Source organism: Heterocephalus glaber, unplaced genomic scaffold, assembly GCF_053883595.1.
Source record: "Heterocephalus glaber isolate CG9 unplaced genomic scaffold, H.glaber_assembly_v1.0 deba00000347, whole genome shotgun sequence".
In the NCBI taxonomy this organism is placed as follows: Eukaryota; Metazoa; Chordata; class Mammalia; order Rodentia; family Bathyergidae; genus Heterocephalus; species Heterocephalus glaber.
Window position 1 is genome coordinate 8,717,780 of NW_028258143.1, and position 24,577 is coordinate 8,742,356.

The window sequence follows — 24,577 nt, forward strand, 5'->3', positions numbered from 1 at the left end:
AATTCCACACAATGAATGTAATTGTTATGCACTGCAAACAAATACTAATAAAAAATAAAAATTATTTAATAAATGAATTAAAAACCAGAAAAAATGAATGTGAATTTTAGACAAGCTTGGGCAACTTAACAAGACCTTGTCTCAGTAAACAGGGTGGAGACTTCAGCACAGCCCAAAGGTCCTGGGTTCAATGCCTAGTACCACAGACATATACAGGAATCTAATATGGATTTTTTTTATACCATCCTGCCATGGAACTGAGCTGATTTCTCCCTCCAACAATAGCCTGACAAGTGTTAAAATCTCTTTGAATTAAGAAGCTCTCACATTACTGTGGCCCAAAAGGATAGTCCTAGTACTAAAAGTAACTATGCTAGTACTAATTAAATTTTCAATACTGTCTAGGAGTCAGACCAGTACTCTCAATTTACCCTTAGTACCAATGAGTAGACTTATTCAGTCTTTCAAACTCCTTCCACTTTGTTGTTGTTTTGAAACAGGGTCTCACTGTGTAGTTCAGGCTGGCCTTGAACTCGCTGTGTAGCCCAGGCTGGCCTCAAATGATCCTCCTGCCTCAGCCTCCAGAGTGCTGGGATTATAGGCATGCTCCACCATGCCCAACCCTCCTTCCACTTTTTTAATCAAGTTCTCTCTCAGAGAGTCTATTGTTCCTAGTTACAATTTTCCTTTGACCACATTATTACCAGCTTATTGATTTATATCTCCAGCCATCAATAGAGAGGGGTCATGAACTCATGGTTTCTCATCATTTATTAATTTGTTGTCATAAATAGTTACTAACAAGATGCATATAATAAGCCAGGAAGCATCTAACTATGAGATAAATACATATATCTATAATTGAAAAGGCATGACAGAAGTTCATAGATATTCAATGTCTAGGCCTCAGGCTTATTTTGTGCCCAGTGATACTAGACATAGAGGATTTCCTAAGAGTTAGTGCAAGGGGCTAGGAAAGTATGGTCCACGAGAGATGGCCTGACTAGAGATGGAAAGGCTGTGACAGGGGTCATAAGGCAGGATAAACATAAACAACAGTCAAGAGAAGTATCCCCATTGCTGATAATTGTACATTACAAGGGAAAAGGTCAGCAGAAATGAGAGAATGCCAATTTCATAAAAAATGCCGGGGGTGGGGGGAGTTTCCTCCAGAGTCTGATTTCTTTCTTTGTTTTTCTCCAAGGCTGTAACACAAATGAGGATTTAAAAATTTTTTCCAAACAAACACATTTTTAATGATTATCTTAAATTATTTCAATTTCTAATTAGTTAAAATTTAACATTACTCCTAAAGAAATGACAGTTTCTCTGTGATTTTTTTTTAAAAACTGTGCTATTAATTAACTGCTTTTGAATACATTAATTCTGTTCTGGAGGGAGGATAGTAATTCTCCCAATCCCCAAATATTTTCCTCTTTAAGTATCTATTGTATATGTCTTTAGAATTCTAGACATTTAGAATTTTAGAATTTTAGTATTTAGTAGTTAGAATTTTAACAGTTTTCTCCAGTTAACTAGCAAAGAAGTTAAATACATTACATTATAAAATAAATGGACATGATCTTATTACTACAGCTATACATGGTAGACTAGGGAATATCAAAACCCACAATTCATGAATAGAGACGAAGGAGGAGGGGTAGAAGATGAGCAGCAGAACAAACTATCCAAAATCATGTTAACTACAACTGATTGAAGGTTTTTCAACAGCACCACAAAGCAGAACAGGGAACCTAGGGTTGCCTTAGATGATATGTCTTGGTCAAGCCAGGCAGTCCTGGGAGAGCTGGCTTCAAGCAGAGAACTAAGCACATAGGTACAAAACTATAGAACCTAAGGAGAATCGGAAAGATCAAAGTGTGAATCAAAGGATAATATAGAAGAGAACAGAATATACAAATACAATAGAAAGGATTTTTATAATTACAACTGATAAAATCAAGGATTAAAGGAGCCATGAACTAAACTCATATGTAAAGTTCTCTATGGATTCATAGATTCTGGAGAAAGTCACCAAATACAGGGAATTGTACCTTCTAAACTCTAAACCTTTGAGATTCCATTTTGCTTGACTGCAGCCATTTCATATTCATGTTACTTGACTGTAAGGAGCTTCTAACATCAGAGAATACATTCTGTGGTGCCTCTTTCTTTCTAATATATGATTTTGTAGTTTTATAAAGAGTAATTAATAAAATAAGTAACATTTGAGTTTAAGACCATACTACATGCTTCACACGTTACCTCATTTAAATTTTAAAACTATTTACATAGGAATCAGAGGTGAAGGAGCTGGGATTTGAGTCTGTCTTTCCTGAAAGCTCTTAGAAATTGAGGTTTCTATAAAGATACGCTACATGCTTTCCCTATAAAAGTAGAAAACCAGTTTCTTACCCCACCTCCTACACAATCATGCAATTTAAAAAATGTTTGACATTTGACATTTTTGAGACTTCCTTTCATGCTGATTTTAGCTTGTTAGTAATTTTGAAGAGGAATTTCCTTAGTACAGTAAAACTGGTACAACTCTGGTTTCAGATTGTGGGTATATAGGAGTGATACAACATGATAGATACCTATATAGCCTTCAGCTTCTAACAAGTCTTGATTTTAACCTAGTTTTTCATTATATCACATGTGTGTCCTTAAAAAACTCATTCATTTTATCTAAGTCATATTTTATTCATCTGTATAATGGCATAAGAAATAAAGTGTGGTTACTATGAGTATTAAATGAGATTATGTGTATAAAGAGATGTGCATGGTCCCTGGCACATGGAGATTAGAGTTCTTAGGAAATGAATAAGTAAACTAAAAACCCAATAAAACCAAGTCAAAAATAAAAGTCATACATATAAAATACAACTAATTATTTTTTAAATTTTTTATTAGTAGTACACATTTGCAGTATATAAGGATTACATTCCTCATGGGGAGTTGGTACATGTACATAACACATCTTTTTTACCCACCCTCCCCTGAATCCTTCCCTCCTTCTCTTGGTCTCCTTCCCATTTACAACAGATCTCTCACCCTATTTCTCATTATCTATTTTGTTCTTTACTTATATTTTGGATTTCTCATATAAGAGAAACCATGCAATATTTAAACTGTGTGTCTGATTTATTCACTTAACATTATGTTCTCAAGGTACATCCATTTTCCTACAAATGACTCAAATGTATCCATTTTTGTGGCAGATTAGTACTCCAAGTGTATAAATGCAACATTTTCTTGATTGATTTTTCTGTCGGTGGACATATAGGCTACTTCCAAGATTTAGCTACTATGAATTGTGCAACTATAAACACAGCTGTGCATGTATTACTGTAATATAATATTTTTAATTCTTTAGGGAAGATAAGAGGAATAGCTGGGTTGAATAGAATTTCTAATTTTAGTTTTTTGAGGAAAATCTTTTCTGATTTCCATAATGGTTGAACTAGTTTACATTCCCAGCAACACCGTAGAAGAGTTCCTTCTTTCCTTGCAGCCTAGCCAGCATTTGTTGTTTGATTTCTTGATAATAGCCATACTTTCTGGAGTAAGATGTGATCGCAGTGTTGTTTTTATTTGCATTTCTCTAATGGCCAAAGATGTTGAACATTTTTTCAGGTATTTATTGATCATTTATTTTCGGGAGCAATCCTACATAATTTTGGGGAAAAATCATTTCACAATTAAAGTTATGATTAGGGCTAGTTCTCCTGCCTATAGGCCAGCTACAGCATGTCGAGACAACTCCATTTTGGCCTCTGGTCACAGCTGAAACCTCAATGGTCTGGTGATGCTGTGATGCTCCAAGGGCAAGATTGAACCAGCTGAAAACATCCTGGGGAGAAACAAAATCTTCATCTGGATAGTTCCTCATAGTTCTAGGATTTTTCCTGCTGCTGCCCTTTGAGACATATTTTATATTTGTTACTCTCCTGATGTACTGAACTTTTAGTCCCCAGTCATCTGTTACATTTGTTTCTCCTGATGCACTGAATAAAGGTGCAGCAAGCTTCTGGGCTTTCGTCTGCCGCCCAGAGCAACATTGATCAGGCCCAAGAGCTCAGCTTTTTCTATCATTTTTTCTATCATTTTGTCTATATATTAATTAATTAGCCTTGTGCGGTCATGGCTCCCAGGAGACTAGGACTTACTGCAGATGTTCTAGTAATGTTTCCTTTCCCTGTTCCCTATAATTTATACTTCTCTGAGACATGTCTATTCATTTCCATTGCCCATTTTTGATTGGGTGTTTTACTTTTGGCAATCTTTTTAGTTGTTTACATATTTTAGATGTTAGTCCTCTGTCTGAAGAATAGATGGCAAAATTTTTCCCATTCTGTAGGTTGTCTTTTTTCTCTGTTGGTTGTTTCCTTTGTTGTGTAGAAGCTTTTTAATTTGATATGATCCCATTTATTGATTCTGTTTTTTGGTACCAGAGATCGAACTCAGGACTTTGCACCTACAAGGCAGGCACAGTGCCACTGAGCTAAATCCCTGTCCCCCATTTGTTGATTCTTTATGTTATTTGTAATCCAGTTGGGGTTTTGTTCAAATATAATAGGTTTTTAAAAATATATCTTATTTGAGACACAAAGATGGTAAATGATACAATCCGTACTCATTTTATCTTAAATATAGGGAAACTTACAAGTCTTAGAAACAACGAGATCTTTCATTTTAAATAATCATTTAATTACATGTGGAGAATGGATTGGGGAATGGAGGAAGGCACAAAAGAGTAAATTCTGGATGAGTAGGTAAGCAGTACGAATGAAAAGAGAGACACAGAAGTTGATTTGAATGATCTTTGGGATGAATTAGATGTATAAGTTGAGGAGAAGTGTCATGGTCTCAAACATGATTGTCAGATTTCTGGATTTAACAGTTGAAATAGGAAAGTTTAGAAATGAGCATTTTAGTATGAGAGACAGTCAAGAGTTAAAATTTTAAGGTCTTTAAATCTAGAGAGGGAGAAGGAATAATAGGAGAAGGTTAAAAAAAGTTAAGATGTGTTATATACATTTGTCAACTCCCCAGGAGGAATATAATATTATGTACTGCAAACGTGTACTAATAAAAATAAATTTTTTTAAAAAAGAAAACTTTTAAGTATCTGAGGGATATTAGAGATATTTAAGCAGATGTATAGCATACACAGCAGGTGGTCGTGCCTGAGGTCTGTACTAGATACATATATTTTGGAAGCATCGGGATTTGTATGGTTTTATATCCATGGGGAAAAATGATATCACTGAAAGAGTATATAGACAAAAGAATGGAAAATGAGTCTTAAAGAAATCCAATGTTAAAGGGTAGAGGAAATGTTAAAAATGAAAATCTTAGAAATGATAGAAATTGGAGATTTATTTTTTATACAGCACAATTTTAGAAAGTTTAATTTTTTATTTCTTATTTAGTTGCATCTTATTTTTCTAATGAGATGATTATATCTGAAAGAAAAAGAACATGATTCTTCCTCCTCAGGTGCCTTATACTATGTTGTAAATGTCCAAGATGTTTTTTGGATTGATTTATGAAAAGGGTGATAAAATAAAAATTCTAACTTACATCAGAACACTGAAAGCCATATTTCTTTGCATATCAACTGCTTACAGTCTCTAGTAGGTTATTAAGAAGAATTTAGCCTTCTTTTTGCATAAGAGAGATGGAAACTTTTCATAGAAAAACCATTTTCTTCCTTGTCTACTTAAATCAGTTATCTTACTTGTTAGTAGATTAAGGCCATTCAGTTGCAATAAAGACTCTAAATCAGAGGTTGACAAAATAGGCAAGTATCTGATTATGTTTCTGGACCTATTCAATGGCTAATCAAAACCATAATCTTTACTTGATTACATTTAAGAAGAGTAACACTTCAGTTTTGTATCAGTTAATCATGAAACCAAAAAAAAATCGATTAAATTACTTAATAGCCTTTATACCACCTGCCCACAGGTACATTAATTAGTAAGAGGCAAAAAGAAGAGAAGCAGTAAGATTATTTCTAAAAAGATTTTAGTTTTTACACTTAGTTAAATTATGGCTGGCAAAACAGAGATCTACAGGATAAATGAAAGATGTTTAGTGGAAGTTGACACATAGATTTAAAAGTAAAAACTACAGGTAATTTTTTTTTTTGGTGCTGGGGATCAAACTCAGATCCTTCCGCTTGTGCAGCAGGTGGTGAAACCACTGAGCCAAATCCCCTGCCCAAGGTAATTGTGTTTATCATCTGCCTGTGGTGATGCCCTCACCTCTAGTCTTTTTTCTGGGGAGGGTGTTGAGACACAGTCTCGATATGTAGTTCAGGCAGGCTGTGGGACTGCATAACTCTGTAATCATAAAACTCCCCTAGCCCCAACTGTGATTGAAGGTGAGTAAATAAATAAAGATGCTTGTTAGTTCCGGGACACTAGATAAGATCTGTATCAGCCATAAAGTCCCAAAGTAAATTACTCAACTCTTTGTTTGAAACTGATGTTATGGACACCGCTATCTATAGAACAATCTATAAACAGCTGCTGACCATCAGTACGTGTCAGCTGACCACCAACCTTTGTTCCTCTTCTGTAAATTTCGCCTGTTAACTTCTCCTGCAACCCCCTATAAAAAGAGCCTCGGACTCTGGGCTAGTCGCCTCTCTAAGCTACTTTGCTTTGGGAGTGCCGTCTGGCCAGACTAAGGTCTGTTTTACTTTCCAGCTTGTCCAGTGTGTTCCTTCCCGGGTGTTCTTCACTGCAGTCAGCTCCTCAGAGCGTTTGGTAAGGCCCTGGTCTTACACTGGCCTTGAACTCACCATATAGCCAAGGCTGGCCTCAGACTTGTGGTGATACTCCTGCATCAGTCTCCTGAGTGCTGGAATTATGGGTGTGTGCCACCACACACAGCTTCACCTCTTGTCTTTTATCTGTTTAATTTGGGGAAGTAGTGATTCATGAGATGAGCCTTTTGACAGAAACAAAAATAACAACAAAACAATAAAACAAACCAAATAAAAATTATTCTTTTGAGTAACCTATTTATTGTAGTGCTCTGGGTCAATTCATGTAAATTTTAAGGTGTGTGTGTTTTCTCTTAGATTCCTAGCATTATTGAAAACATAATTACAAATATGTTTCTTAACGCTTATCAATATTTGCATGTACTAAATATACGTAACAATGTTTGTAATCCTGCTTTCTAGAGAAATGTAGATGATGTGAAAAAATAAGAAGCAATATATGTATACTGTAAGAACATACAAACAATACCAGGACTATAAAGTGGAAAGTAAAAGCCTTTATCACTCAAACCCAACCTTTCTTATTAAGGCCAACTATTTTATGTAGGGGATAGGTAGATTCCAAGAAGTATATGCAGATGTTCTTCAATTTATGATGGAGTTATGTCCCAATAAATTCATTTAAGTTGAAAATAATTTAAGTTGAAAATGCACTTGATAGACTTAGCCTACCTAACACCATAGCTTAGCAATGCAATACACTGTAGAGATCATGTGTGTAACCTTTTGCTTGCACCTGACCGGCAGATGCAGCTGGCTGCCACTGCCCAGCAGCTCCAGAGAGGATCATACTACATATGAAGTCTGGGAAAACATCACAATTTGAAATTCAACTACGGTTTCTACTGGATGCATATCACTTTTGTACCATTGCAAAGTTGAAAATTATAAATTGATCCATAGTAGGTAGGTGAATATCTGTGTTATATATTCCTTTGTCCAATAAATATTTATTGAGCATTTATTACTTGTGTTGATAAGTAAATATGTATATACATATATATCTGCCTAAGATTATCTTCACCAGGAAGATTTTCCTGGGTAGACAAGCTCATATAATTTTCCTCTGCTTCAGGTATTTTCCTTACCTTCCTTCTTCCTCACCCATTCTTCCTTTCTTTGTTTCTACATTTGCAGATGATAAATGACATAGTGTACATTATTATTTTCTAATGAATTTACTGAATGGACATATAGTTTTTCACTTCAAATATTATGTTAATACTTACTATGGGGCTGGGGATTTAGCTCAGTGGTTTCACCGCCTGCTGAGCAAGCACAGGTACCCAAGTTCGATGCTTGGTACCAAAAACAAAACAAAACAAACAAACAAGAAAACTTACTATAAAATAAAGACTGCTATAGGGGTTCTGGAGCCAGAATACAGGAGTTTAAACAAGTTTTTCTGAGTTTTTGCAACTCACTTTCCTTGTCTGTAAAGTGAGGATAACAGTAAGGCTAATCCCAGAAGATTTCTCTGAAGATTAAATGAGTGCACATAAAATAACTAGAACAGAGACCATGTGCTCAATACATCAAAATATGTTGTTTGTTTGTTTGTTTTGAGATGTGGTCTTGCTGTATAGTTCAGGTTGGCCTCGAACTTGCTATGTAGCCCAGGCAAGCCTTGAACTCCTGATTCTGCTGCCTCAGCCTCTCTAGTGTTGGGCTGACAGGTGTGCACCACAATGTCCAGCATATCAATATACTTTGGCTATTGCTATTTTCCTTCTAGCTTTTCTTACTAAAGATATTTTTATTGTTGTTTTAGATATGTATAGTGTATTCAATTTATTAATTGCTATCATCACCTTTCTTCCTCCTTGTCTCTTCTACCATTACACTGTCATATTTTCTTTTAAATTGACCTATTATGAATTTTTTTTATTGATAACATTTAGTTTCTTTACAGGAGAGGATTTTACTTTAAATTTCATGTCAGAATTAGTTGGTTTTGTCTAAGGGATTTCGTGCATTTTCTAATGAATCAACTAACAGTATTTGCAATTTTACATTGTCTGTTAAAAGTTTACAGGTAGATTTCTAGTCCACCTACTGAAAAGTGATTGTTTTGATATCAGTGCATATTTGTGTGTGTGTATGTGTATACCTATGTGAGTGTACATGGATATATTAATATTTGCTTAATTTCTGGCACAACTTCAGGTCATATCATCAGTTGGTTCTTTTTTTCTACATGTATTTTACATATTTCATTTTTAATATCTGAATAAAATATACATGCTTTTATAAAGCATACTAAATACTGGAACAAAGGATTATCAATCAATTATTGATTAGTAATTAAAAACATTTTGGACAATCTTAATTTAAAATTTATGAACAAAATAAGACAAGTGACTGGATTATAAATGACTTCCCAGTTGACAAAATAATTTTCTTTTTATTGACCAGCACCAAATATCTTATAGAGAACAATTCTTTAGGATATAAAGTCCTATGGGACAAAACTTTTTGAGCCTAGAAAATACTTGCTAGTTTTGTTCATTTGTGAAACAAACTTATTCCTATATTAAGGTACAAGTGGAGAGGAAGGAATAGCAATGCTACAGGAATAAATGAATAAGTCGGTGGATTGTACCAATATAAGAAACAGACAAATATTGTCAAGAGTGTGTTAACTTCCAGAGTGCATGTTCCTCAGCACATCTGAAATTATTTAGATGTTTCCAGGGAATAGCTAACATGAGAATTAGACATTCCCATGAACATTTTTCAGGTTGGTAGGAAAAGGATTGTTGAAAAAGATTTGTCATAGCCTTTAATTTCTGAATGAACTTTGGGTTTCTGAATTCTCATTATCATCTGAGGAATCCATTAGTCACTCCTCAATTACATGCCCCAAATACCACCTCCCAGGACAGGGGCAAAATTTGACTACTGCAACCTGAGCACATTTATTCATATTCTTTTCCTCACATTCTGTGCAGGACAAAGGAGGCCAGATATCAAGTATTTAGAAAAGACCTCAGGAGAGTCTGTCTACCTGAGCTGGCAGTTGGGTCAGTCCTTCAGGCATTAAGAGAAAACTCAGCCAGGCAGATTGTAAATGGCCAGGGAGGTTTCTGGAGGGTTGTATTTCTTTGGAACTGGGAGGCAGATGACCTTTACATTCTTCAGAAGGTCCTGGATAAGTAGTATATTATGACTTTACTTCACCAAATTTCCCTTTTCCTCAACCAGACATGCTTCATTTACTGAACTCATAAAATTTTCACTCATGGATGGAATTAATTGTTCCCTGGTTTCAGACCTCACTCCTACTGCCTCCACTGTTTTAGACAAAATCTTTATTGATGGTGCCAAGGAGTCTTTTTATAGACTAAGAGGTCAGGTAGAGTGTCATTTTTCCTTTCTAAAACTTACAGATCAATTTCTCCTCCTAAAGCCTATACTTAAAAGAATATTTTATTTTAAAATGACACGTAAAGTAACTGTTTTCTTTAAATTTTGTCTCCTGACAGTTTTATATTCTGTCTTGTATGACGTTATAATTAAGAAATAATAATAGATCTTCTCTATTCATATTTATTCAATCCTAGAATTCAGTGGTTTTTCATTTATTAGGGTGATTTTTTTTCTCTCCCAATTTTAAAGTAAAAAAGAAGGAAAAGCCATCAAGAATATCACCGTAGAAGCACACCATTTTGAATTTTGAATTTTGACATGATGTAACAAAGGGTTTCCAGATAAGGAGAATGAAAGATAGAAGGATGATACAAACATAATCTGAATTTTTTTGAAAGTTAAAAAAATAAATACTCATTGTTTTTTTCGTTATTGTTTGAGAGAATGAGGAAGAGAATGATACTTTTTTTGTGTACTCTACTTTTCTGGTTATGAAGCACTGAAATAAACACTTGACACAGATACTTGCTGTTTTTCAAATATTGCCTGTGCTGGACTTTGGCTTCTCTGGAAAGGATGTGTCAGACCACTTAATGTCTGAGCCTCTCTCCATTTCTAAGATGGCTCATCACACATGACTTTAGGTTTCTGGATTCTCACTGAAGTGATTTACATCCTTTACTTAATTTCACTGGATGAGGTGGGAGGTAGGAGGAGCAGGCCCTGCAGTTCCTGTTTCCATGGCTCTTGTGTCAGCTGTCTTCTGCTTGGGTTTAGCCAGTGACACTGACATATGAGAGTAAGGGAGAAGGGGAAAAGACAGGAACTTTTCTACTCATTTTGATGCCAGCAGCATCTCTCTCTGTCTCTGTCTCTGCCGTGGTTGTAATTATCACTCCGTAAAACTGTTATGGCTTCAAATTCCTTCAGGTAACCTGGCTATTGGACTTCTTCTACTGAGATTTGAGCAAATTTATATAAATAGACAAAAAAAATCAGAATGATAAAGAATGTAACATCGTCTGTGTGTTGACTTAGATGGTCTTTCCAGTGAAGATAAACTCAGTGAATAATATTACACTATGTCTGAGTTCCCGAATGGAGACAGAGATGACCTTCAATCTGCTTCTAGGAAGTAGGTCTTTCTTTTGACCTGGTGTGGTTGCCCTGAGATCAAGAACAGAGAAGAATGTCCCAATCCAAGTTATTCCAAACACAGACAGAAAGGGCTGCAGTTGAACTGCTCAGCTGCTTTTCCATTTCCACCCATGAGACATCAATCTTCCCTCAGGAGTGGGTAGAAATTACGAAACATGTATAAGTTTTTATTTTTTAGCCTCAAGCTGGAGTGTTGAGGCAGACATAAAAGAGTCCTCCTACAAGTACCTAGAAAATATATGCAATATTTTAAAATTTAAGCATGTTTTACTATTGTATAAATTCTCATGACAATCACTTAAGTGAGACTTCAATACCAAATCCTTACAGCACTTACCATAGAAAAGATTGTGGATAATATACCAAGCCATTAGTGTTATTGTCTGTTGATGGTAAAAAGTACAAATAAGATTTTAGAGCCTTATTCTAGAAACATGACATATCAATATAAAGATATTATTTTGACATTAAATGTCGCTGTCCTTTCACAAGGAATTTAATGTGATTTTTACACAACTAATGAAACCCAAACGTATATTCATGACCTAGAGAGCCAAGGCCTTTGGTTGGGTTAGCATGACAAAAGCCAGATAGAAAAAGTTCCTTAGGCTCCTGCTTTCTTTCAGTGGGATAATGAGTGGAAACTAAGCTTCTATTTTACCAAACAAGACATTTTAATTTTTTTAAGGGATTTCTGGAAAATGTTTTAATCCTTAGAAACGATTGTCATAACATTAAAGATGCTCAGTGGGCGGTAGCTTGTGCTTTTCAGTGAGCATGCTGCACTTTCAATATGGTTTGAGTTTCACTATTTAAAATAATCTACCTTTAGGAATATTTCTAGTTTGAACAGCTGTTTTTATATTATTGACAAAGCCTTGTTTGAATAAAACTTTGTTTTGAAATTATTTCAAACTTAGGAAAATCACAAAATTATGCAGATAACTGCTGTATAACCTTTACCCAGATGCCTTGACTCTTAATATTTTGCCACATTTGTTTTATCTTTTTCTATCTGTTTTATCTTTTTCACTCCATTTCTTCACATACTTTTTTGTCTGAGACATTTGAAAGTTGCAGATATGATGCTACATTTTCCAAAAATACTTAAGTGCCTATTTCTTATAAGGACACTCTCTTATATAACCAGTCTTATCAAAGTTGGAAAACTAACTTTGATACAATATTATTATCTAATCAACTGATTTTATGAAATTTTTGCTAATTGTCCAAATATTTTCCTTCATATTGTTGGGCTTTTAATTCTGACTCCCCTTGAGTCAGAATAAATAAAGCATAGTACTTTAAATAAAACAAGAGGTACCTGTTTGTGAGCCACTGGTGACCTTTCCCCTTTCCTGTGACTGAACTGATTATTGCCTTGTATAAACATGAACTTTGACCTGCAAAGGGCATCCCCTAAAGTTTGCTGTTAAGGAAAGCTTCTCTGGAACCTCTTCTAAGTCATATTTAATGTTGAACAGCAGACCAAGAGCTTCACTTTTCTGACAGACTTTCCACCACCTACTGACTACATGTGAATGGTCTCGTGGTTAATTCCCAGAAATTGCTCCACTCCAGTGGGAAGATCTGCCATTATTCTTTTCTTGTCTGCTATGATTCCTAGGTGATGTCATGCCTTCCTGTCACTGGAGCTGGGATCATTCCCAGGTGATGCTGTGTAATATCTTACTGCCAGTGTTGGCCCTTTTATTTTGTTCTTTTCTATTAATGATCTGGAGAGATTTCCCTGGTTTTTGTGATTGCACAGATATTTTTGGAAGAAACTTGATACTAAGCTGTCTACTAATTCTGTTTTTCATGTAAATTTCATTTCTACGTCTCTTCCTCTCCCTGCTTAATTTTCCCTCTCCTGGCACCTATTCAGACTCCCATTAGATCTCTCAGCTTGTCCTGGTTCTCTGAAGCTTTCATCCCCTCAAATTTGCTCAGCCAGAATGAGGCCAGTCTCCTACACCATTCTGAGATTTTGATGTTGACAGTTAAGGGACAGCCTTTGTGTCTGCGAATTGTAGAAAATACATTGAAAACTGTCTCCTACACTCACATGCTAGAATGAATAGATTTAACTCAGGCCCTTATACTGTCAGCACTAGAATCTATCTTAGTCATTAGGGGAAGCAGAAGATGGATTTTAAAATATTTTTGCTTATTATAATTCAAATAGCCAATATCATCTTTTTTCCATTTAGCCATCCCAAACCTCAGGTTAGCTGCCAGCAGCACAGGCAGAAAAGTAACTGATGTAATACAAAATCTCAGAAGGTAGGTGTTCCTAGTTTGAATAAATGATAAAGTAAAGAAATTTTAATTTAAATATATTAGAGCCAGCTTCAATAAATTACTTATGCCATCTTAAACAAAATACCTATTTGGAATTCTGTTTATGTTCCTCCAAATGGCCCTTGTTAGGTTAGCTAAGTCTAACAGATGAACAGAACAGTAAGATATCAAGGCCCATGAGAATGAAAATTACAGAATCTTTATTAAAATCATGTAATTATGACTATTAAAACACTAGATGCATGTTGACTACTAATTACCTACATTCACATATTCAGAAAGGGATTTTTAAATGGATGTTACAAATTGGCCCAGATAAATATCTGATCATTTTTATATATCTATTTTCAATTGCTACTTAAATGCTGCTCATTCTCCCTTTCTTCCTAAAGGTCAAAGGCTTTCCCTGTCAGTCAGGTAGCAGGCAGCAGTGCCACAGGCCTTCCCTCAAGTATGACCTCTGCTAACTGGTTGACTTTCTTTGAAATCACCGTATCTAGTCTGTTTGGTATGGTTCAGGGTCCTGACAGTTGGGTTTCTTCCCAGTTTTGTCTCTTTAACTCTATTTGATTTTAGACAAGGAATTGCAAATCTCCTGATACGGACTCTCATCACTTTTTATATGATTGATTGGTTGAGTAATAGTAATAAGCTTTATTATCAGAGCAGTATTAGATTCACACAAAAAAATTGAGACAGTTATCACATTTCACACAATCCCCCAACATTCACAACATCTCACATGAATGTGATACATTTGTTACCATCAATGAGTCAATACTGCTACACATTGTCAATCACAGTCCCTAGTTCATATTAGGGTTCATTCTTGGTGTTGTAAATTCTCTAGATTTAGACAAAAGTATAATGTCACATATCCACCACTGTAGCATTTGACGGAATAGTTTTACTGCCCTAAAAATGCTTTGTGCTTTATCTGACCCTTTTTCCCCTTTCCTCCAACTCCTGGCAACCACGGATCTTTTTACTTCCTGCATAGTTTTGCCTTTTCCAGAATGTTATTTTGTTGATGTCATGCAGTATGTGCCTTTTTTGGTTGGCTTCTTTCACTCCACAAGATATATTTATAGTATTATCGTGTCTTTTTGTGACTTGATCATTTGAATGCCATTCACTTATTGAAAGACATCTTTGTTATTTTCACATTTTAGCAATTACAAATAAAGCTGCTTCACATACTCATGTGCAGGTTTTTGTATGAATTTAAGGTTTCAACTCATTTGGGTAAGATCAAAGAACATGATTGCTGGAAAGTACAGTAAGAGAATGTTTAGTTTTATAAGAAACTGCCAGTTTTCCAAAGAGATTGTATCATTTTGCATTTCCTTCAGAAATGAATTAAAGTTCCTACTGCTCTACATCCTAACTACTATTTGTTATTGTCTGTATTTTGGACTTTTAAAAATTTACAACCCCCTATGACATGATATTTAGCAACTTGTCACATATTTATTTACCTTCTGTATGTCATCTTTGACAAGGTAGTTGTCACATCTTTGCCTATTTTTAATGGATTGCTAAATTTCTCTCTTTTTCTTCCTTTCCTTCATTTCCCCCATAATCAGGATTGTACCTGAAGCTTTCATACTGAAAACGTTCCTAGCCTTTTTAATTTTTTTTTTTCGAGAAAGAAGCTTGCTAAGTTGCTAAGTTGCCCAGGCTGGGGTTGAACTTGTTATCCTACTGCTTCACCTCGAAGAGTGCTGGGATTACAGGCATGTGTCTGGCTTGGATTGTTATTTTTCTTTCTGTTAAATTTAAAAATATTTTGTATATGTGTATCACAATCTTTGAACAAATATGTCTTTTGCAAATATTTTCTCCTAGGAAGTAGCTTGTTTTTTCATTTTCTTATCAGTGTCTGTCACAGAGAAGAGTTTAATTTTAATCCAGTGCAACTTAATTTTTTCTTTCACAGATCATGCTTTTGATGTTGTATTTAAAAAATTCTTTGTTAAACCTAAGTTAACCTAAAATTTCTTCTATGTCTAGATTTTTTTTTTTTTTGCAGTTTTGGTTCTAGCAGTGTTTGTTGCAAAATCTATCCTTTAAAGATTAAAAAAAATCATTACTAGATGTCTGTAGTATATTATGATTACATTCATTGTGGGGAATTGGTACACATTTAAAAAACCATGTTTTCTCCATTAAATTACCTTTGTTCCTTTATTAATAGTCAGTTGATTATATTTGTGTGGATCTATTCTATTCCATTGATCTATTTGTGTATTCTTTTGTTAGTACCATACTGTGTTGTTTACTTTAGCTTTATGGTAAATTTTGAAGACGGGTAATATCTGCCTTTTGACATTCTATTTCTCTTCTTTTTTTTTTTTTTTTTCCCATACTGGGGGAATCTAACTCAAGATCTTGCACTTCCGAGGCAGGTGGTGGCACCACTGAGCTAAATCCCAGGCCCTTCTGCTTCTCTTCTTAATGCTCAGGTAAGGGATGCCCATATTAGTATAAGCTACTTGGTATGGTTTGAATGTGTTTTCCAAAGTATAACCTAATCTCAATACACTGATGCTGGTGGAGGGGGACTCTTAGATATGGTAAGGTCATAAAGGCTCATGGGTATTAGTTCCTGATAAGAGTAATAAGTTCTGCCTCTTCCTCTACCATAAATATTTCCTTGCCTTTCCACCTCTACCATTGGACCCAGATGCAGGACTCTACTCTTGCATCAGATATATTTCTTTTCTTCACAAGCTGCAGTATTCAGTCTTCGGTATTCTGTTATAACAACACCAAAATAAAACAACCATTTTATTTCAAAACCTTTACATTTATAGATTTCCGATCCATTCTCCCCTTCCTTGGTGTCACTTAACGTCAGCCTTGTATGCTGAAAACTGCAAGTTTACATAATGTCTTCTCAAGTAGGGATCACAAACTTTATTGGAAGAAGATGGGGAACTTGAGGCGCCTATACAGTACTTTCATTATTTAGGCCCTCATAATTGCTTAAAATGCACCAGAGGGAAATTTTATTTCAAAATAAAATAAGTCTGCTGATATTATTTCTCACTGGTTTAAAATGAAAAGAGAAACTACCCTCCTTTAGAGCTAGCTTCCTATGGCATTCTATCAAGCACTGGAAATTAAGTGGTGCTTAATTTCTGGGGTTAGGGGAGGCTTTCCTCAATGAGAAGAATGTGTAGGAAGCATTCTTTTTCTACTCTTAAGGATTTTGATTGGGAAAGTCTTGGGTGGAGTCAGAGAATCACTATATTAAGAAAAAGATTCTCACTGACTATGGGAGGATTAGCTCATGAAGAAATTGAGGATAGTACAGAAGGGCAGAATCATTCAAAATTCCTCCTCTTTGTAAGTGTAAGCACTGTAAGAATTTTCTTTGAGACTGTCAATCATTTGATTTTTTTTTCTCTCCATGAAAATTACTTTTACAGCAAAAGTCTTACTATTATAAAATTCAGACAAAAGTTTTAGTGTTGCCTGGTGCTTTCCTTATACATAAGAGATTTGTGAGAGAAGGAAGCAGTAGCACCAGGAGCCTGAGAGTATTCAGAAAATTGAAATAAGTGATACCCAAAACCAGACTGATCTATATCATATATACTCCAAATTCAGAATTGCCTTCAATTCAATATTTGATATTTCCAAATCAATCTACATTTTTCAGAATCATTTAAGGATAACTCCTTTTATAAAATATATTTTATTAGAGAATATTAATTCCACAAAACATTGGATTTTAATGTGGTATCTTCATATATGCATATAATACACTTGGATCATATTCATCAACCCTATTTCTTTAGTTTCCCTCACCCTCTCCCACATTTCCTTATGTCTAATGAGGATAATTCTTTTGTAACATCCGTGGAAATAAAGAGGAAACAGTGGTTCCTCTTATTTATTTTCAGTGACATAGAATTATGGGACTTTAACTTCATATTTTGTGGTATCAACAACTCCTACTCATAACCTTTGAAATTATAGGAGAATATAATTAGAGATTTTAGAGACTAGAAAGAATAAAAGTCTGCTGTAAATAACATCATTTCCTACCTAGCAAGCTGATCCAGCTGAAAGTTGTGAACTAGAGTATAGTACCTATTAAAGGGACTGTCCCTTGGTAGAGCTCAGTCCCCAGAAGAGGAACTGTTCATGCTAGTATGTGTCTCCCTGGTGTAGTCTGAAGTGAAAGGGCACTTGAGATCAATCATGAGGATATATATATATATATATGTGGGGTTTTTTTGGTTTTTTTTGGTACCGGGGATCGAACTCGGATCCTTGTGCTTGCGCAGCAGGTGGCGAAACCACTGAGCTAAATCCCCAGCCCCATGAGGATATATTTTTGAAGGGCAATGTTATATCCTTAACATTCTAAACCAATAGCATTTTTTTAGATGCTGATGTTATTGTGGATATTTTCACCATGAATCTAATAGTTGTTTGGTCCAAGATATTTTTTCCAAGTTCTTAAGGTCTCTGTTTTTCTTATTTTGGTTTTTGCAAATATCTCAGCATTAAAAATGTATACATATGTAATAATTTTCAGCAAGTGATTTTTCTCAATTCAATAAAACAGAAGTATTTTATTCTAATGAAAATTCATTTAATATGTTTTGCACTAAAAATATGGAGGAAAAGACAGGTGATCTGCAGAAAGAGGACCATTGCTGTTTTCCCAATTGCCAGTATGATGTAGAGACAGATGCTGTCTGTTTATCAGATATCTTGTGAAGAGCCAGCAGAATTAACGTTTACCAGCGATCCAAAAGGATCTGGATTCATAAAGAATCTGATGTAATCATGCTTCCTTCTTTCTTGGCTGTAGGTGTCAGAAAGAGTTCCATCATTGCTGAGTACTATTAACCCAATCTGGAGGAACAAATTCTCTAGGTCTCAGCCATTCTGGAATATGGTGTCCAGGGGCTTTCTTCTCAAAGCAAAGTCTTTCACCTTTGCAATTTGAGGCTGCAAAGGGTGGAGTTCCTCCTGGTTGTGATGTCCTCAGGCCATCTTTTCTACTCTTCTCTTTCAAAATACTTGGCTTTTTATTGCTAATATTTTCACCAAACATATACTCCTTTGTTTCATGTTTACAGGCTACAATTTTATTGGAGCTTTCTTTCTGGCCAAACTCAGAATTTTTCAAACCATTCTTTTGAGGCTTTTGCTCTTGATTCTCAATATAAATCTGGCTAAAAACCCCAACAGTAGCCATGCCACTGCCTCAACATTAAACTGCCTTGAAATTTCTTCCACCACATTCATTAGTCCGCTGCACTTAATCTTGGTCTCCTGCCAAGTCTCTGGACATGAGCAAAATGTAGACAAATTTTCAGCCAAAGTATAACACACATGGTCTGGGGTAAAACTACCAGTGCAGTGCTTGTTATTACTGAAACCTCCTGAGTCTTTTCTGACTGCATTTCTATCAGCATTCTGGTCTTCTGAGGTCAGACCAGAATCTCCCATCAAGTTCAGCTTAAGGATTCTAGAGCTGCTTCTTTAGCCAGCATCTCCAAACCTTTCCAAATTCTTCCCCTAAGCTATTTCCAAAGGTTACTGAATCTCATTGCCAAGCTAGCATCACAGCAATGACCTGACCCCACTTATCCAGTACCAAACTCTGTCTTGCTTACTTTTCTCATTGCTGAGGCAAAATACATGATACTCACCAATTAAAGGAGGAAAGGTTTATTTAGCTCACAGTTTGTAGAAGTTTCAGTCCATAGTGTGGCTCTAAGGCAAGGTGGCATGGCAGAGACGCATGGAGGAAAAGAAACAGTCCATGCCAGGGCAAGGAGGAAGCAGCAAAGTAGCAGACAGCAGCAGCAGCAAGTCTCCACTTTCCTTTTATTTCATCCAGGGTACAAGCTTTTGGGTGGAACCACCTATATCCAGTTAGGAGCTTCCTGTTACTCATACCCAGAACCATGATAAACCAATTAGTGAACTAATACACTACCACACAGTCCTAATTCTAATCACACCCTAATTCACACACCCTAGATCCAGCCACCTCTAAAAAGCCCCGCCTATGACCACATGAGGCTTTGGAGGGACATCTAGACACAAGCCATAATAGCAACATTTACATGTTGACTGGTTTAATTCTCAACCCTCTGCATATGTCATGACATTGGGCTAACAATTGATTGCAGGATACAATGACAAACTCATTTGTCTCTGTGTGACTAGCCATAGGTATATACTCTGAAAAAGCCAGCCTCTTCATATTAGCCAAAGCAAAAAACCATAATTCATAAAACTACTGCCATGACAATGCCATACTGTTTTGACTTACTTAAGACAAGTACTTACAAGATTATTTGATAATTGGAGGGGAAGAATACTTAGCCACTCTATTCTTTTTAAGAATCAATAAGGTAACCAAACTTAAAGAGTGAATTTTATTTCATATGTATGTCATGCCTGTTCCTATTCTCTATATATGTTTTTTCAAGTGGTGTTGGTTGGAACATTGTATTCCCATTCCATTATTTTCTTAAAAGTAAAACATTCCAAGCTTAAGGAAAAACATGATACTTTCCACATTTCTAGATCCCTACTAAAGCTTTGCTTCTGTATACAACATGTAGTTTCAAGCTGATTTTTATAATCAGTCCACATATTTTCTTTAAAATGAAGTGTATCCATCAGCTTATCTAGAGTTTGACTGCCTTACAAAAGAGATAGAAGACATTATAGTAAAGGTATAAAATGAATAAAGAATGTATCTGACACAACAATTGTAAACCTGGCATCTTCTTTTTCTTATACACACAGTTTTTAAAACTCCATTACTCATTGGCCCAATTTTACATTTAAATATGAATTCATTTAATTTTACTTTGCAATCAGGTAAATTAGTGAGAAGGAGTCTAAACAATATGCTTTAATTGCATTTATAAATTATTCTCTCTGTCCTTCATGAGTATTCTTTCTTTTTTAGATATTGAAATGTGGTGTCTAAATATAAAGTGCAATAACATCTGGTTCTAATTGCTGGTTTGAATAATACAGACAGACCTTCAACATTTCATGCTTTTGAAAGGATGTGTTTAGTAGGAGGTACTGAGTCAAAGGTTGTAAAAATTTTGTACCACTAAAAATAGTTGAAATCTCAGATTCATTTAAAATGGAAATTATCATTTTCTGAGCAAATAGTTCCTCTCAATATAAGGTGTATTTTTGTTAGAAATGGTTCATCAAAATAATCTTTTTGCTTTTTTATACACCACATATCATAATTCTCACAACCAGAGTAGTTTTATTGTTCATGGACTCCAAATCTTATTCAAATTTTAAAATAAATATTTCATTCAATAGTTACTGAACCCAGGTAGTACAGAGGGTTTTGTGTTTGGGGTTATTTTTTAGGTCTATTCTATAACAATAAGGTGGAATAAAAGAGTTCAGTTTACATCTAGGTGATGGGGCAGACAGGTTTTGGGGCTGGTAACAATGTGTGTATGTATCCCAGGGGTTCAGTGACAGATCACTGTGGCTTGCCTAAAAGTCCTTATGAATACCTATGTATTTATTTGAGCTTTGTTTCCTTTTTCCAATGAAAATACCCTTCCTTGAAATATTTGTTCCACTCATAACTCCTTTGTGAATTCTTGTTTTGTGGCTTTATTGCTACAGCACCCTTTATAAATAATTATCAAGAACTTTCTTCTGATAAGCACCCAAAACATAGCTGTGGCCTTAAGGTTTCATTCATGCTTAAAGCAGTAAAATCCTATGTCTTAAGAAATTATATTATTATTCTATTTAGAATAAAATCTAATGTATATCTGAATTCAAGAAGTCTTTATAGGGATAATAATTTCGTCTGAACCAAGAGAATTCTGAGAAGTTGAAAATAATCACTTTCAGGATAGTATTATAGTTGATCTTGGCCAATTCTTGCTTTTAAATTATCAGCTGAACTTCAGAGACTGTGACCATTTAAATTGAGTCAACATCTCTGTCCAGGACAGAACAGCAACAAGCCTGCTACTTAGAGGGTGGGGTGGCCACAATGTTTATATTTACACAAAGGCTCTGGCACCAGACTTCTTCTATTCACATAGAGGATTTACTATTCACTAATGTGTTAAACTGATCAATTTAACTAGCTTATTTGTATTTCAGTTTTATAATCTGTATAATCATAATGAGAATTAACCCACTTCACAGGTCATAGTAGTACCTAAGTAAGTTCAGTCATGCACACTGCTTATTTTTACTGAGATTGTTTGGGATTTTTTTTATGATTTTATGCAGAAGGTAGGCTCAAACTAATCTCTGTAGTGACATGCTAAGTAAAAAAGCCAGTTAAGCAGATAGGAGTAAAGTGGAGAATTAGGGAAGATGTTCTGAACCAGCTTCATTCAAGAACCAGGAATGACTCTCAGTAAGGCCTTTTCTTGGAAACAGGCCAGAAAGAAAGAAATAACAGCTCAGACTTCTTACATTCTGGACCAGAACCATGTGATCTTCCCTGATGTTGAGGAGGAAGAGGAGTTTCCATTACAGTACTTCTTAAAAGCCCTATCTCCTAAGCGGAAAGTGAGACCAGGATTTGGTTGACATATTATTTTACTGGGTCTCCATATATGCTGGAGAAATGTTTAGATTCCAATATGCTTATGAAAAATTATTCAATTACTCATCAAATAAATACAAAGTACAACCAAATAAGGTAATATCTTTTCATAAAAGTTGCCAAAAGAATTGTTCTAATTAAATTGCTCAAGATTATCAAAGTTGAGGAGAAATACATATTTGTATCCCCTGATTGAAATTTTGCAGCTTAAATAAATATTTGGAGGAAAATTTGGAGCCTATGTTAAACCTTAAAACTGTACTTATTATGTTGATAATTCATTCTCTCGATCCATGGAATCTTCATTTAATTATTTATCTAATTCAATGTAGACAATTATTACAAAGGTATTTAACAGGATATTTTCAATAGGGGAAAAGCTAGAAACTCACAAAAATACAAAATAAAGTTTGGGTTAAAAATTCACTTGGCCATAAAATGTAATGATACATAGTCATTAAAATTATATTTCTAAGATTGTGTGTTTACATGGAAAGATGTTCATATTATAATCATTATTGAGTGAAAAAATAAGGTTAACATGTATAAAACCTATGATCACAGTTTTCATTAGAATTAAATAGACATACTACATATAGATAAGAAAATCTATTTTCCCAGTTCTTATACTTAGTTTATAGAAAATATTTAAATGACATTGAAATAATAAATAGGAAATAATCTGGATATATATATATATATAAAATGATAACATTGTTTTGTTATTGGTATTATAGTTTTTTTCTCTTTTGTTTTTAAATTTTGTTTTATGCAATATACCCATGTAACTTTTGTAATTAGACATTTTTAAAATAAAAATATGGCTGCTCATCTAATATCATTGCCTAGCAAAACCATAATCACCATTTTACTCACTTTGTCTGAAGTACTAATAATGTCCAAAGCAGAGATGCTCAGATCTTATTCCCTGTTTCCTAAGGGCCTTTGAGGAATTTCATTATGCCAGGCCTCCACTGACAGCCATTCATGCATTATAGGATTATAACTTTTAAGTGACTCAGACTCTATGTTCAGAATTTCTTGGATGCCTACAGAATACCTGCCCACCCCCAAACTCCCATCATGCTCAGCTTCACAAGGCTTTCTCATCACGTACTTTAATTTCCAAAAGCATGTTCTGTATAGAAAAATAGCCTCCAAGGAGCAACTGACGTGGGTGTGCAGATACTTAGAATTGACATATTGTGGAGTGATCAGGAATTTATTTGGATATATAGTCTGTAATATAGTCAGGAACTTCTCATAATTCTGAAGTCAATGAGGCCCTCGGTGGTTTTATTTCCCTCACTTTCAAGACAATGGGATTCATATAGACCATGGATTTATTCACTAAATGTTGAATGTAAAAACTTGTCAATGCCATCTTTCCTGGGGACAACTGAGCATGGTTCCTCTTGGTAAATAACATGAACATAAAATAATTATTGCAGCTATGTTTGTTCCAGGCATACTTGTGAGCAACTGTAAGCTCAGCTGCTGCTGTGTTGCAGCAGAATCTATTTGTAAAGTGGTGACATGCCTGGCCTGTGACATTTCACTGTGGGATGCTGTAATGTCAGAGGTCCTTACCATACATTCCAAACTGGCAAAATTTATACCCTAGAGGCTCCAGAAAAAGAGACGTGGCATTCCTTCTTGTTATGGACTTTTGAATTAGAGAAATCGAGTTTTGATAATTACAGGATTTTTTGTTTTATATCTTAGGCAAATAACTTTCCCTCCTCTGCCTCATTTTACCCATATGTAAAAAAGGCAAATTGTCAATAGCCACCTCATAAGGCCATTGGGAAAATTAAACATGGTAATGTTTAAAACATGTTTAAAAGTAACCAGAATAAAGAAATATTGTTTTCAAAAATGACCAAAATGTTTTAAGTATTCAAAAGTATGAATAACTCTTATTATCACCATCATCATCATCCCAGAAAAGGGGATCTAGTTTTAGTGTTTTGGATATGACTCAGTTGACATTTTCGACCTAAGAGAAATTCTATAGGAGGCCCAGGGATTTAGCTCAGTGGTGCCACTGCCTGCCTCGCAAGCACAAGGACCAGAGTTCGGTCCCTGGTACAGAGAGAGAGAGAGAGAGAGAGAGAGAGAGAGAGGCAGAAATGCTATAGGAAAAGAAGAATGATGCCTAGAGAAATAAAAGGTTAATGAGGAGGCAAAGGGAGAGGCACAAGGAAAGAGAGAGCAAAAACAAAAAAAAAAATCAAGGTCATTAAAGTTGTTTCAAATCCTTGGGTAGTGGACACCTGTCATAAATAGAGCAAGGGATAGAATTTGGTGGGAGGGTACAATTCAGCAGTCTACATTAATTCAAAGAAAAG

At 35.1% G+C, this 24,577-nt stretch overlaps 1 protein-coding gene across 6 annotated transcripts in view; it reads left to right on the forward strand.

Annotated features, from left to right (window-relative positions):
• LOC110343870 (uncharacterized) overlaps positions 1–24,577 on the forward strand; it is a 217,266-nt gene that overhangs the window by 165,463 nt on the left and 27,226 nt on the right. For 4 of the 6 annotated variants that reach the window (XR_015445978.1, XR_015445982.1, XR_015445981.1 and 1 more), the window contains 2 exons: positions 7,547–7,705; positions 16,019–16,095. The gene's annotated coding sequence lies outside the window, so the exon portion shown is untranslated. Of the gene's footprint in view, positions 1–4,656; positions 4,776–6,719; positions 6,780–7,546; positions 7,706–16,018; positions 16,096–24,577 lie in introns of all 6 variants that reach the window. The other 2 variants (XR_015445980.1, XR_015445979.1) reach the window with 2 other exon arrangements.